We start from the raw sequence: 16,097 nt of genomic DNA on the forward strand, positions 1-16,097 counted from the left end.
CATAACTGCTGCTCCGTCAACCGCCCGTCACCCCCCATTTATTACCATGCCACCGGGCAGAGGGATAAACCCCCTCCCCCCCCATCAAGAGGACAGATCGATCAATGTGACAGGCACATTCCAGGTCTCCAAATCAATCACACTAACAAAGGCAGGTGAAAGAGGAGGTGGATGTTGATTCTTTTTTTCAGAGGACTACCGCTGTGTTTCTGGATGAGTCAGGAGAAAAGGCCTTAGCATACCCTCTGTTGTCCTGAACCAAAGACTCAAACTTTATCTAACTTATAATACATTGGGTCAGTGTATGGTTCTCTGTCCAGTTATTTGATCTGACTTTAGTGTCTCAATGTTTCAGTCTAGTTTTGTTGTTTCTTGGTCACACTCTTGTTTTGGAGATTTAAAACAGGTGATATGTGGACCTGGATAATTTCTTATGGAAGGTGCTGCGTCAGTGGCCCAAGGCAGATTCTAAACTAACACATCAAAGTTTTTATTTAACATACAGACCTGGCACTAATGCTGGACACAGCGTGAGAGTGCGGCTGCATGAGAACATGATGAAACAGAGTCAGCGCTGAACAGAGATGGGGTGGGAAGCGAGACAGCGTGAGGAGGGGGTTAGATGATAAGAGTGGGAAGAACTGATAGAGAGGAAGAAACCGTGTAGAGAAAGAAAATGATTAAAAACAGCAATCACCCGTCGGAGACTGATAAACCAACCAGTCGTTAATTGGAAGCGTGCAACTCGTGGGGATATTGTTGGATTAGGTTCACTTCTTCCCTTTGCTCTCTTTCTTCTCTTTCCTCTTCTGTGGACATAAAAGTCTGGGAGACACGTTCCATTATCAACATTTAAAATTATTACAGTTAATGTAATATTTAGTTTTTCACATTTGCCAACCAATGGACAGAAATTGAATGGGCAGTTTTATAGTGTTCTTTCTTTTCTACTGTACATCTGAAACAAACTTGGGAGACAATATGACATTTTGTTAGAGAAGAAAATGAAAAGGGAAGAGAGTCAGAGATGGAGAGACAAAGAGCGGGGAGGTAGTAGCTATTTTTGAGTGATCTAGGCTTTTGGGGCGCACAGGAGATGGGAGATGGGTGGTGGTCCATAAACAAAGGGCTGACAGCCCACCCATCACCCCGGCAGGTCTGGCTTGTGCTGCCTAGATAAAGCAGGGCTGCTACCTCCTGTATCAACACCATCCATCATCCATCTTTGCCTGCACGCTCATTCGCCCTTACATCAGCCCTCTCACTCCCTACACCTGCCCCTCTGCCAGCTGTGTGTGCCCTTTTACCATCAGACCTTTCAGAAAGCTTTCAATACAGCAACCACAACTATCTGCATTTCTCTTTGTCCTTCGTTGTGTATTGGCCTAGTTTGTGAACTCTTACAGTTAACCCAAACCTTTGGAGAACATACTATAATTTTGAAGCAACTGTCCATCCAAGCTGCTGGTCCTCTGTGAGATATTTGTCCACTCTTTTGATGTGACATAGGGGTTGTGGTCTTCAGTGGATTATGCATCTCAAACTCAACTTTGGAAGGATGAGCATTAATCATTGGTATGTCTACCATCCTCTTTGCCTTTATCTGTTGCTGCTCATTTTTGGCTTGCAGCAAAGTCAAAGTCAACGGATCCTGACAAGTGAAATGAAAGGCTTTGTTTTTTTGATAATGTGACAAACTACTCAGTTTTAATGTGTTTTGCTCGTCAAATCAGACAAAGCAGGGGTCTGAGCTGAGCTTTGGCAAAGTAGCATTTTCCAAAACTAGCCTGACAAAATATTAAACCATGATTTAGGAAATTTTAGCTCCCACAAAGTGACCCTTCAGGCCACCATTGTTCCCTCGTCAGTTTGGGTTTTGTATGAGCCTCTCCTTCTTTTCTTTGTTGCTCATGGGGAATGGAAATTATGCAAATGGAGATGGGCACTCTCAAGAAAAAATGTTGACATCTCCCATCCCTGCTGCCCCCTAAGTACACACACATCATGCATACACCATTCAGCGAGCTCTCTTTTGGCCCAGTTTGGTGGGTCTGTCTCTTTTGGCTGTCTCTCAAGCATACTTTAACAATTGCAGCCATATTGCCTTTGCCCCAGCCTTTCTTCTATCCATTCTGTCCCATTTGTGTCCAACTGGACAGGTGCTGAGACAGGAAGACAGAATGCTGTCAGCCATTGTAACAAATAATACTGGGTTATCTAACTTTGGAAGAAACAGAACAGAGGAAGTAAAAGTTGTCTTGTGTTTTAAGAAAAATGTGCTTTGATTAGCTGCTTTCATCAATGGCACCTCTCCACATGCACACATTTTAAACACAGGCAAAACAGGCGGGCTTGTAATTTAGCAGTGCAGAATGAACATGAGATGGGGTTTTTTGCTTCAAAGATACTGACAATTTAGTGGTGGTTTGGTGCAGAGGACACTTTACAGATGCCATTTTTTTATTTCTTCATTCGGTTCCACAAATCAGAGGGGAATTAAGAGATAGAGTACAGACCTGGAGACTGAGCAGAGCAGGACAGCTGGGGAAATGGCTCAACTAGAGGATGAATTAAAATGAATAAAAGCCAAGAAATGGGAAAATGGGCTATCACTTGTGCAGCATAATGAACAAAGTGCAGATATCAGTGTCTTTCTTTGCCGGGGGCCTCGAAGCTCTATGTTCTCACACTAGAAGAACAAATGAGAGTGAACGGAGCCAGAAAGCATAATGATTGTCCATTAGTCTGTCCCTAAACTCTGCTTCCTGTTGTAGCTTTAGGGAAGCGGACTTTCTGAGCTGTGGGAACCCATCACGTGACCTCACTGGACCCTTTGAATACCCCCAGCCTGCCTTAATGGGCCCAGACACAACTCCTTGTGTATCCGCTGAGAGTTGAGCACAGAGTCGGGGTTCACCCAGAGGTTTGAAGGCTCCGTGCAGGCAAAAGCACAAAATGGTTGAAATTATAAGAAATCTGGCACTTTGATGTACATAGTCACACATTGCCAGAAACAGTCATATAGATGTATATGTGAAGTGCTATAATATAATTTAACATTATATTATAAAATAAATAATATGCAATGCGTAGTGTAATCTAGTAGAATAGACTGTAGTTAATACATTTGCAATAAGAAAAAGGAGAAAGGTAGCAAAGGTTGCACAAAAAGTTTGCTCTTTAAAATTACACAGAGTATGTACATTTAAGCAGTGGTGACACAAGTTTGCTCATTACTCTACAATTTCATAATAAACACACAACATTTGTTAACTTGCCTTTCATATACAGTATGTTACGTACGTTGTAAGAGTTGGGCGATATTGACAATATAGTACAACTCCAGATTGTTTCTACTGAAAAAGCTCTAAATCCCTTTAAAAACCTTATTTTAGACTTGTCTTTTATTAAATTAGTGTATATTTTGTATTTTAGTGTATATATTGTATTTTATCTGTATTTATTTGCTTTTATTGAATTTGTTAAACTTTTATTTCATTTTATCCATGTTACTTATTTATTTACCCTGATCTATGCTTTTTCTTAGTTTTATGTCTTCCTGTGAAGCAGTTGATATCTTATTCTATCTTATTCTAAATAGAGATGCAATAATCTGCAGAAATGAATCTGCAGATTATTTTCTTCATTCATAGATCAATTATTTTGTCTATAAAATGTCACAAAATAGTGAAAATTGTCCATTGTAATTTCCTGGAGTGCTACGAGAGTTGTTTTGTCCTACCAATAGTTTGAAACCCAAAGATATTCAGTTTAAACAGAGAAAAGCAGTAAATCCTCACACTGTATAAACTGCAACCGGAGAAGAAGCGTTGGCATTTTCATTTGGAAAATAATTTAAACTATTATTAAAATTATTTTTATTATTATTAAACAACTTCTTGGCATGGATTTGCAAGTCAAGTATTTATGTTTAATTCAGTGAATTAGCCAAAAGCAAGCATCTATTTATTTGATCTATAAACAGTTTCTCAGTTGAATTCCCAGAAAATGCATCACTGTAAATCATGATATATTCTTAATACAAAGATTTTATCAATATTGTCCAGACTGTAAGAGTAAACTACCTTTTTTCTTTGCGTGTAGAAGAAACTGACATCGACTCCAACTTCCTGACTCCACTCCAGAATATAGACAACAGCCTGAGAATTTAATTTCACAACCTCACACTTTTCTTGAGTGAATGAGTTATTTCTCCTCCTAGACATGACAAATGAGCACCATCATCTGTTCATGATGAGCTCATAGCAGAATATCCCGGCTCTAATGATGATGATCTTCAGTCACGCGTGGCCAAAGAAAGAGCGTGCTGCATTTAAGACCCCTGCACTCGCCGTCTTCTCCATTAACCCCCATGACTCAGCTGTTGACACTAACCCCACCCCAGTCTAATGTTCACACATCAAACAGCCATGATCGACACACTCAGTCTATGCGGTTGGATGGACATGATCGGATGTGACATAAGCAGACTGTTAGTGGGCAAGTATGTGTGTGTCTCTGTGTGTGGGAGAAAGAGAGAGAAAGGAAAGGGGTTCATGATATTAGTGCTGAGGAATGTGATGTGTTGGAGGTCATGTGAAACACCGCTGGCACTCTGAATAACCTTCAGGAAGGCTATCACGGCATGACCCGGAAGCAGTCAGGTCATGTGTCAGGGCAAAAGGCTTGTCTCTGTTGACAGCACCCTTTCCTATCTATACACAACTCTCACTCCTCAACCTCCTGGGAACCGTACTCCCTGTCTGCTCAGTTTAAAAGGCTCCGTCCACACAGGAAAAGACACATTGACACGACGGACCAAAGCATAGAGAGCCATTGTTGGCAGTTAAGTTATGAAGAAGCCGTTCTCTAGGGGTGTGAGCTGAGAGGAAAACTTCCCCCAGGAAGTGCTGTGGTGAACTAATCGAAACCACATCCTTGATGTACCTCACTGATCAAACTTTCTCTGGCTTACTATTTTAAACCCTGGCCAGACAGGAAAAGGTGTCCCTGGCTTGAACCACGTGGACCACCAATCAATGTTTGAGGGTCTAAGAATAGAGAGGGATGGAAAAGGGGAGGTGATGGGTGGAGGAAGGGTTGACGTAAAAGTCACAGAGTTCAAGTTGCATGTTAAACAAACAGCAGGGCCTTTTGAATGGCTGCAAGTTAAGTAAATTAGTGTAAATTTGCAGGAGTAACCTAATTTTCAGAGAAAACAAATGGCGGAATTTTAATTGAGCACAATAGCGGTCAACTCACCAGGCAGAATGGGGAAAATGAAGCGAGACTGATGGAAAGACTAATGGTTTGTGTCGACTGCTGCCACAGCAATTATCACTGCCCTTTACTATGTTTAAGAGGGCACCGTAAACTCAATAAAAATGGTCTTGTGAAGTTGAGATTATAAGGAAGAGTGTAGTGCCCCATTGTTGTTTCATTTCAAATAAGTATCTAATTATCATGTGTGGTAGTATATTCAAACAAATATGAAAAATATTGACCTAGTGATAGTACAGGACTGCCTTTGCCTTCAGAAAAGTTTAGGCTTTTGTTGGAGTGTTATCATACAGGTCTTTAACCAGACTCATTCTGATCCCATTTTATTTTATACAAAATGGCAGATTAACCAATAAAGAAAATAATTCTTAGTTGCAGCTCTACTCTTATTGCTACATTAATTGTTTTGATTGTTTATTGTCAGATTTTAAAAGCTGACATATAAGTCCTCATTAGCACTCAGCTGGCACCTTGGTAATTGTAATAACAGATAATGTTATGTTTGTGTTATCTTGTCCTATTTTGATAGTATAGTTACATCGTGCCTGCATCGATAACCACATTCTCATTTAAGAGAAAGGAAAATATTCCCTCATGTAATGTTATTCTTTTAAAATAGAGTTAAAAACAATTAACTTGAAACCATTAAACCATTAGGGTGAACGCTTAATAAATCATGTTATTAATGTGTATGTCATGTTATTAAACTGTTGTTCAACAATTTAAATGGTGTGTGTTGTGTAAACGGCGCGTGTGTGTGTGTGTGTGTGTGTGTGATTTCAGTTCCTTGACAATATAAAAGGAGAAGCCTTATTTAAACAAATCTACCGCACGTCAGTTGACCAGCTTTTTAGCAAGGTCAGAATAGCTCAACTTGTCAGTGTGTGCACATCTGTGTGCAGTATGAGTGTGTGTGCATGCACGCTAATGTGCGTTTTAATGTTTTAACATATGCAACCCCTTATAAACAGTGTTTTATGCAAACAGTGGCAGAGCTCCCATCAGATAAGACTCCAGAACAGGAGAAGGAGACTGCCTTGTGAGGGAGAGAGAGGGGTGGAGGAGAGGCAGAATGAGTGAGAGGTGAAAGCGGAGGCAATGTGAGAAATGAGCACAAAACATCGTGGCCAAGAAAATGTCTCTTTTGAACATTTTGAGACAGCTAAATAAATACCAACACATTCGTCTGAGGAACGTTTTATTTGACCTTTCAACATTTTAGCATCAAATTTCCGTGACCATGTTTTAGGATTTTAACTACGACTGGTAGCAACTTAAGCAACCACTTTAAAAGGGACAGACATTTTTTACAATGAAAACTCAAAGAAGTACTGTATCACCAGATTTTACAACTCCTACTTATTGTTGCACAGAAGGAGAACTGTGTAGCTGTAGCGCTTCACACCTGGTTTTTATTCTGGTAAAATCATTCAGACATTTTTCCCTGCATGTGGACGTGTGGAGGTGATATCAGCTGGCTACTGCAGCCCAGAGTGTATCTGGGTTTTAGGTGTTTCCCAGTCTAATCAGTTGTGTTGTGTGTGTGTGTATCTGATGGTAAGACACGGCATGGCATTGGTCACTTTATCATTGCTAATGTAATCTCTTGCTCCCCTCTACTTCCTCTGCCAACACAACATAAAAGCCCGATAGAGAAAAATATAACACAGCAACTTGGCCTAGTCGCTCAAGCCATCTATCTCACTATCTTCTATCTCTCTATCGTTCTTTTGCTCACTCTCTCTTACGTCTCAGTAATGGAGAGAAAAATGTCTCCAGACCCCTCTGAGTTTTGATATGCGTCTTGCCTTCCATTTTAACTTTCTCAGCATTTCCCCCGTCTGTATTATGATTTTCCTCTGTTTTTGAAGATTGAGGAAGCACTGTGGTGTTGACTGAACGACTACTCTGCCCTAGATCAGCTAAATCTCTCATTTTGAACACCCCCCGCCAATTTCTGTCACTCCGGGAGACAAATGTGCATCGCTGAGTTCATTCCCCCCTCTCCCTGTGCCCACTGGCTCCCTGAAACTCAGTTCCTTTCGCCTTTGAAGTGCTGCGTGCAGAATGGAGATTCTTTGCATGGTAAATTCGCCCAGTTGCCCGCAGCGTATCCATTACACAAGTTTAAAGAATGCTTCGGAGTCGTTTTGGAAGGGCCCTTTTTTCTCACTTCACAACCAATTTCTCTGTGTTTTGAACTTCGGTAGTCATGAGCCATGTAATCTGTAAATTGGGCCCTTTCTTCCAAGCTTGTGCTCCACCATCGAGCAGCGTTTGATGTGCAATTATTTTGCTCATTACAAGTTAATTTTATTGTTATAGTTTGCAAATGTTTCTCGGGGTCATGATGTTAAAAGTTTCTGAAGAAGTAAGAAAGAGGGAGAATTAGTGAATCGAGCGTACGTCACGGCGGTGCGGAGAGCTCATTTGAGATGCCAGAGCTGGCTATCACTCTGCTCACTTTGAAGCCTTTTAGAACCAACCTGCTGGGTGGTTTGAATAGCTAAGGAGAAGTTGATCTGGGATTTAGTGTGGAAAAGGGATCCAAGGCCCTTTATCTGCTGTAAAAGGTTGGGAAAATGGAGATTTGTCGTGTTTGTTAGAACGGAACCATAATCTCTTCCACAGAGAAATCTTAGCAGTATGGGAATCATACGTCCCATTTATTTAGCCCTTTGTCCCCATTCTCTCTCTCCACACAGATCTTGGCAACCTGGTGTGATTATGTATGTTTGCCGACACACTGTTGATATGAGAAGGGAGGGATGGTGAAGAAGAAAATCTTTTTTTCAGAAATACCGGATTTGAGTGGCTTTCTAATTTCATATACAAGAGGATCAACACATTAATTATGTCTGGCTCATGAACAAAGCAATTTTTTTGGAGCTGCTAAATGTCATTGTTAGAGCTTGGCAGTACAACTCTGAACATCATATAACCAATGCCGCTAAGCATTAAATTCATGTCGCTGAATTATGTTGTCATGGTTTTTTTCCATTTTATTTCAATAGCTGCTAAATCCATTGATGGAAATAAGATTGGATTTTACAGTGACATTTTACTTTGTATTATTTCATATGTTATGTTCAGTGTCTTTTAGGATGTTCCAAATAATTTGGCAAAATACTGTAATTGTTTTTCCTTTCTTGGCAGCCGCTCTAGTTTTACGTTTGATCCAGTCACTGTAAGTCAAATAAATGTATAATTACCCTTCAGCTGTGGGACAGAATAACCAACACACACGTGCCCAAATTGTTTGTAGACTCTCCTTTTCATCTGAGAAAGAGATAGCGCTCTGTGTTCTTTCTTTTACCTCTCTTTCATTTCTCCCCGTCTCATGGCAAAGGCAAATTCTGTTGGACTGTGTTCTTTAATACCATCAACGCTAAATAAACTTGGTTGACAACAATAGCTGCTGGCAAAGCGCCTCCACAAACAAAGGAGAGCCAACAGGTTCAAAGGCAATGCATCACTCTTCTTCTGACTCTTCATTATTCATCCTTCTGTCTTTACCTCTCATCCCCCATTCTCCTCTGTGCGTGTGTGTGTGTATGTGTGTTTTCTTTGTGGTTCTTTGTCTGTTAAACTGCTACATGGTCTGGATACTGAGGCTTATTAGCTGTTGAGTTTAATTAAAAAAGGCCATTCATATGAAAATGGGAGTCCGATAGCGATTGCTGTCCCCAGCAGCTTCCTCCTGTTACTTTTAATTAGACACCCACTTGATTGACATCAAGCCTACTGGCTGGCTGAGGCCTTGTGTGTGTGTGTGTGTGTGTGTGTGTGTGTATGTATGTATGTATGAGAGTGTGAGCGAGCAAGTGTGCTCGTTTATGGGCGTCTGTGTACATGTGTTGAGTGTGTGCAGGCATTTTCTACACAAACATATACATGGACATGCACAAATACCAGCTCTAAGGTCATTAAAGCATTACAGTGGGAGACTGTACATCAAAGTTCACTTTGTCGTCATGAGGTAATTATCCGCACAGTAGCACAGAGCCCGGCTGCCCACCTTGTCACTCATGTCCACTGGGTCACGTTGAACAATGAACAGTAACCTTGTGATTATGAACAGGGTCCGCAGTGTTACTGTGTTCAGTCACACCAGCACCACCCGCCATGCTGATGGAAAAGGTGATGAGCTACTTTTCTCTTTCTATTTGTCCTCTCTCTCCTCATTCTCTCCCCCCCCTCCCCCCTCTCTCTCTCTCTCCCTCTGCCTCTGGAGAGAAGTGTCTCTCTCTCATCTGTTTTCAGTGCACGCTCCAGCTCTCGCTACCTTATTATTATACTGTCAGTGGCACGTGCCTGGCTGATAGATGTTTCTCTCAACTGTTTACTACAAGCAGATGATTTAACTAAGGCTCTCTGTTCAACTTGACCTCTCCTCTTTTCTTCTTCTAAAACAAGATGACTTCATCTCTTGTTTACGACGACTCCATTTTATGGGAGCAGCCAGAGGAATAAGCTAACTATACAGTTGATGGGGTGGGATGTGTGCGTGTGTTTTAAGGTGATGGTGTTTGTGTGTGTGTGTGTTAAAGTGGAAATTGAGGAAGTCCATCTTTGTCTGCATTTATTTTTTCCTCACATCTCTGTTATGGCAGGGCAGATTGCGTGCAGTGCAAACTCTTTTTTTTTTTGTGCAACTTTTATTTCCAAACACAACAGCTCATGTGTGCGGGAGTAACAGTGCACCGATGGCTTCGATGTCCCCAGCTGAATGTAGCCCAGAGTAGCAGCCTGTTTCATGTTAGGGGCTAAGTAAGGCCCACCTCCGCGCAGACTCGAGTCTCCAGCAGAAATGGCCCATCAGAAGTCAGTGCTCTGTAAAGTTGTGCTCCTTTCCTTGTGTTTTGTTTTGATTTGCCGGACGTTTGGGAATGATTTGGGAAAAGGGCCTGATGGCGGCAGGGATACCAGAGCGAGACGTGCACGGTGGACCTGAAATGTTGTTCCAATTACTGCCTTCATTATGGGTTTGTCATCCGCTGTTTATACGCACGGCGGCCTGCATTTCATGCTGTGGTAGGAGAAGCCGCTTGTTGTTTTTTTTTTAATGTAGTCTGATATCCACTGAGGCGAATGCAGCTCAGACTGTGGAGACAACCACCAATAGGGGGCACTACATGTAAAAATGTGACTGAACTAAAATTATAAAGGCCTTGGAAATGGTCTTGACAGTCATGGCTGTTTTGGTGTTGTTTTTGGTCTTTGCGTCTAGATTTGCAAAAACTCTCGCGAGATTTGTAAGGAAGTAGTAACTTTAACCCACACCATGTTTCAAGAGATCATTTCAACCCAAACCGTGATCTTTCCCGAATCCTAACCCTAATCAAGTGGTTTTTGTGCCTAAACCTAACCCGACCTTAACTTTACTGTTGTCACATCATAAAAAAGTGAGACAAGAACATTTTGAAGTAGCTCGAGAGAGTTTCGCAAATCTATGGTTACCATCTAAACATGACCATTAAACAGTGCTTGTATATAATTCTTAGACCTTCATTATCATCATGTATTAAAACAAAATTTAATATACATTACCTTAGTCTTTGATTTCATCCAGCTGTGAAATAAACATTTCTTAAAGTTGTTTTGTTTTACCTCAGAGGAGCTCCGTCTAAAAGTCCACAGGCCTCTCTGTTTTGTTACTCTGTTACTCAGTGTTCTCTCCTTCCTCTCAGACAGATTAAATCACTTGTGTTACTCGGAAATGCTCCAAGCAATAAGGCAGGATGGAGCACGTACAAAAGAGCCTAACATGGTTTGAAAGAGCAAGACAGAGAGGGAGACGGAGGGGAGTGTGTTGATGTAACATATCATTGTGGTGACTCTCCTGAGTTAACACCATTAGCCAACCAGTGCAAGAGTCCAGCTGTCTCCCTGAGCAGCCGAGGTGAGTTACCTGGGCTGACTTACCTGGCCTCGCAATGCCCCCCAGGATACAGTGTTTCAGCCAGGCCCCGTGTCCTACCCTCTCCACAGCACTTAACAGTGATTAGCCCCGGATTCGGCCGGCCCACCTGCCATCTGACTACCATTACAGCCCTGCTTATCTGCCTCTCCATCTCCCTACAATAGGGCCGGGGCCTGGGCTAGGCTGGGGGATTGGGCTGTGGAGGGCTGCCTGCTCTGTTTAATAATAAATCATTAGCTAAATACTTTTGTCCATTTGTGTCATGTTACATGTACTTCAATTTTCTGCTCTGTCTCTGTCCATCACCCCCCTCCCGCTTTTTTTCTTCCCTGTCTCGTCACCACCGCCATCCGCTGTCACCGTTCATCCACAGGCGCTTTCAGTGTCTGTCTACCAGACTTCTTCCTGTTTTTTTCTCTTTTCTCTCTGTGTCTCCAAGACTGACTGACTGTATGTCCAACTGATTTATACTAAAGCAAAAGTTAATCATCTTTATTCAAATAGGCAGCCACATGTATGTGTACTATGCTTTGACCGAGTTAAAAACATAATGTTTATAAGGCTTTTTGGATCTTTTAGGGAAAAAAAATCAATTTTCAAGCCCGGGCTGATCATTCCATTATGTTAAACGTTAATCCAAACAGACATACTGTTTCACGTATTTGTGCCTGCTTCTCTGAATGGCACCATCTGAATTGACCTGTTTTGGCTGCAACCGTGTCAAAACCATCCGTTCAGACATATCACTACCGTTTATGCTCCACTGTACACTTCTCTTTCCCGGTTCACCGTAAAAGGACACCACAGAGGTACGACAGTTGCAGAAGATTTGTGGTATAGAGGTTTCACAACACACACACACACACACACACACACACACACACACACACACACACACACACACAAATACGCTTGACACCAGCATAGGCAATCTGGACAGCGAGGAGGAGATAAGTCTTTTTGTTAATCTAACTTGTATAAAGTGATTATGGACATACTGAGCCCTCCATATTTAGACTTCTTGACGCCCCTTCCTCAGTCACCCCCTGGTCCGACTGTTGTAATCTAATTTTCCGCTGACAGAGGCCGTGGAGATCCTTGGGTCACGGTGCGAGTCCCTCCAGCCCACCCCTCCTTCACAATACTCTGCGCCCTCATGCTCTAACTAAGAAGTCGCCATGCAGCAGACAGCACACATTAGGTCTGTCTACCACTACGCGGGCTAACCCACCCTATCCATAACCCTGCACTGCCTCGGTAATCAGAGAGAGAGATTAGAGAAAAAGACGGCAGAAAGGAATTGCATTTGTCCTCGTATCTGCTTTTTGTGGTTACTATCATTGCTCAGCACCTTACAATACCTGTCAGAGAGTCTCTGTCAGAGTGAAAGATGAACTGTATATTTTATATAATTTTAAACCTGTCAGAGATCATTCAGTAGGATAAAAATGGGGATGAAAAAAGTGCAGAAGGGTGCCTGCCGTGTTGGAGCTAAGAGAGGAGGCCACACCTGGAGAGGTCATGCTCCTTGTTGACCTTTAGTGTGTCACCGACCTGACTCTCCCTCAGTTTCACTATACATCACTCTGCCTGTCAACACTTGCATATGGCCTCCACTGCTACCGTTATCTACAGCACGTCACATGCCAGAGGGATAGTTTTGTCAATGGAGAGCAGTTGGGCTCTTTAACTTGATTCGCCCGCTGAGGGATTTATCCCAATCGTTTGACCGTTGCAGTAAAACAGTGATGTCAATATCTGGCATACACAACTCACAGGAAATGAATATTTCCTGTGAGTTGCTTTAACTTGATATGGCCTTAAAAATTTCAGGCTGGTGTGGAATTTTTTTGTTTCTTGTCTAAAGTGAGCAATTCGTTTTTCCTGATTTCTATGTTGATGCTGATTATCTTTTCATTCAGCATCTTGCACTGTAGTCCTCTCTCTCTCTCCCGCCCTCTCTTTTTCTGTCCCTCTCTTTCCCTCCCTCTCTCCTCCAGGCCGTAGCATAGCCAGTAGCTGATAGGCATCTCCTCTGGAGTCTGCTGTAGTCTGCCCCGGCTTCAGACAAAGTGCCTCCATCAGACCAGTGAGGCTCCCTGGGAACCTAGCAGCAGACCCCCTGGCCCCACCACCAGTCTATGTATATGTGTGTGTGTGTGTGTGTGTGTGTGTATATATATATGTGAGTGTGTGTGGTGTGTGGATGGATGACGAGGGCTCAGACTGGGACCTTTGTGTTTCACTCCCGGTGTTGTAAATGGGTTTTGTAAACTGTGAGATGTGGAGATGTGTAGTGTCCATGATATGTAGACCACAGCATGAATGCCTGGTTTATTCTGAGCGTTCATCTGGAAGCAGCACTCCATACTGTTACTGAATATTTATTATATATGTTAGTATTCATGCGGTTGTGTTGTCCATGTGAAGGAGCCATATCAAGATTGACTGTTTCTCAGAGCCCTGAGACACTGAAGCACATGCACACACATACTTAAAACACACACTTCATAAGTCATGCTCCCACTTCAAATCTGCACTTGGCATCAGGGAACACTTGGGAACGCTTGGCTTTTTGACTTTCATCATAACTAGAAAGAGAAGGACCAAATGGACAAAAACAAAAACCGAAGGAGGAAATCAGAAGAAGTGCTTTTATCAGGGGCCCAGTGTTCAGGGCCCGACACACACATGTACACTTCAGACGCACACACACACACACACATACTTTTCCTGTACCTGACCCCCATGTGACCCCCATAACTTTCCAGCATTTAAAAATGCAGTCAAGAAGGCTATTCTCCCACTGGAGTTTATCTGTGTGTGTGTGTGTGTGCGTGCATGCATTCCTTGTAGGCTATCGCCTCCATCACTTGACAAGAATTATATAATTGCAGCCTGTGATCTCATTTTCCTCAAAGAGCATTTTGAAGTTTCCTTCCCTGTTTTTCTCTTTTTGTTTCCTCTGTCTCCCACTTGTTTTAATGTTAAAATGACTCACATTAAATCACCCTACTCTCCCCCCAACTCTGTTATGCCATTCTGCAAAACATTAGCTCTGCACTCGCTACTTGTGGAAAGTTTTATAGGTTTACAAAGTTTAAATCGGTAAATTTATGGCATTGGTGTGTGCTAGTGTAAAGTAAAAAAAAACTTGATGTAATGGAAGAGAAGACATGCACCTTAATTATTAATAACAGTGAAGATGCAGCACTGTCAAATAAAACTCTGTTAAAGACATTTTTAATACAAGTAAGAAGAAAAATGCAGAGCCTCGTAAAACACATATATTTTAATATATTTACTTAGTCACTATTCACCTCTTGTGTTGAATAAGTGAGATGGATTTGAGTCCACTTATTATCACATATTTATTGTAATTACTGTAATGCCTGATAGCTTTTAAAATTATAATTTTGAATACAGATTTTTTTTCAAAATGAAGTGACAAAGTTTTAAACAAGTGCTTATTAAAATATGTATTACTTTAATTAATAATTAATCAATAATGTGAAAATATCATTACTATCAAATAATGGAGATGACAGTTTATATTCAATAGCATTTTCTAATGCATTAAAATAGTATGCGTGGTAGTTATTACTCAGATGACTGTCACTTATCTCTCCCTGTCGCTGCTTCACTGTACTCTCACTTCCTGTTGCTAATTACTAATCAGGCAGCTAATGATGTTGTGCTTTGACTCTCTGCATACTATGTATACGCTAAATGGTGACTTAATCTTTACATTTTACTTAATTCCACCCTCTAACTCCACATCTCTGCAGCTACAGTCCCATTTGTAGTCATTAGAGGGCAGAAGTGATCTGCGGAGGCTTGTCTCTACATGAAGGAGACAGAGACATACAGAGTCTGTTAGTGTGTGTGTGTGTGTGTGTGTGTGTGTGTGTGTGTGTGTGTGTGTGTGTGTGTATGCAGCCCTGTCAGTGTGCATGTGTGCTCATCTGCCTGTATGTTTAGGTTTTGATATGTTTGCTTGTTTTTTTGACTTTGATGAATGTCTGTGTATCACTGGTCCAGCTGTTTGCACCGAACAGTAAAGTAACAGAAAGGCTACTAACCCACAATGATGCCATACAGATGTACAATAATAATAATAATTGGAATTATGATGTCACCGTCACAGATTTAAAAACAATGTCCCTATAAACTATTAAGTACTCATATAGACCCACTCTGTGCTTATTCTAGCAGTAATACAGTGATTTTTAAATGAAGGGTTGCACAGTGTCATTTTCTTCATCTTGCACACAGAAACTGTGCAGCTGTAGGTAATTTGTTGAAGGTAACACTTCTGACCAGCACATTAACTGTCCCTGTCATTTCTTACTTTAACAGTTTAATGGAAATTAAAAGGGCTGTTTTTTTCTGCTTCTGTAAATCAAATAGCATCGAATGTATGGAAGAGTTGAAGAGCAGTCCCCCCCCCCCCTCCCCGAGCCCTCAGCCCCCACCCCCCGCGGTTTGGTGGCTTTATTGTCACACAGGCCTTATCTCCGATTGACACCTCTGGAAACGTCCCAGGAGAGGGACAGATTTGCTGCAGGATTAAACTAATTTACCAGATGATTGAATGTGAGTCCAAAGCCACTCTTTTGGAAAAAATGCAAAAGGGGCTCATGGCCATCCCTCCAGTAGCCATGATACATGAATGACTTGGCAATCACGCCTACTCTATGTGTATATGTGAGTGTGTGTCAACATACAGTATTTCTTTCCTGTTAAGACGAGTTGTTTTGAAACTGATTTTTGCATCTTTCTTCCTGGATGAAATCCAAAGCGTATTGCGGTGTAACTGTAGTTTCTGATAGAACTTCAAAATGCTGTTGCACTGTTATGGTTGTGGAGATGTTCGTATAAAAAAGCAGGCGGC

At 41.7% G+C, this 16,097-nt stretch overlaps 1 long non-coding RNA gene across 2 annotated transcripts in view; it reads left to right on the top strand.

The window, feature by feature from the left end:
* Window positions 1-16,097, top strand: part of LOC122981437 — a 64,644-nt gene that overhangs the window by 11,200 nt on the left and 37,347 nt on the right. The gene's annotated exons all lie outside the window — the stretch shown is intronic.

The sequence above is a fragment of the Thunnus albacares genome, chromosome 4, assembly GCF_914725855.1.
Source record: "Thunnus albacares chromosome 4, fThuAlb1.1, whole genome shotgun sequence".
Classification (NCBI taxonomy): domain Eukaryota; kingdom Metazoa; phylum Chordata; class Actinopteri; order Scombriformes; family Scombridae; genus Thunnus; species Thunnus albacares.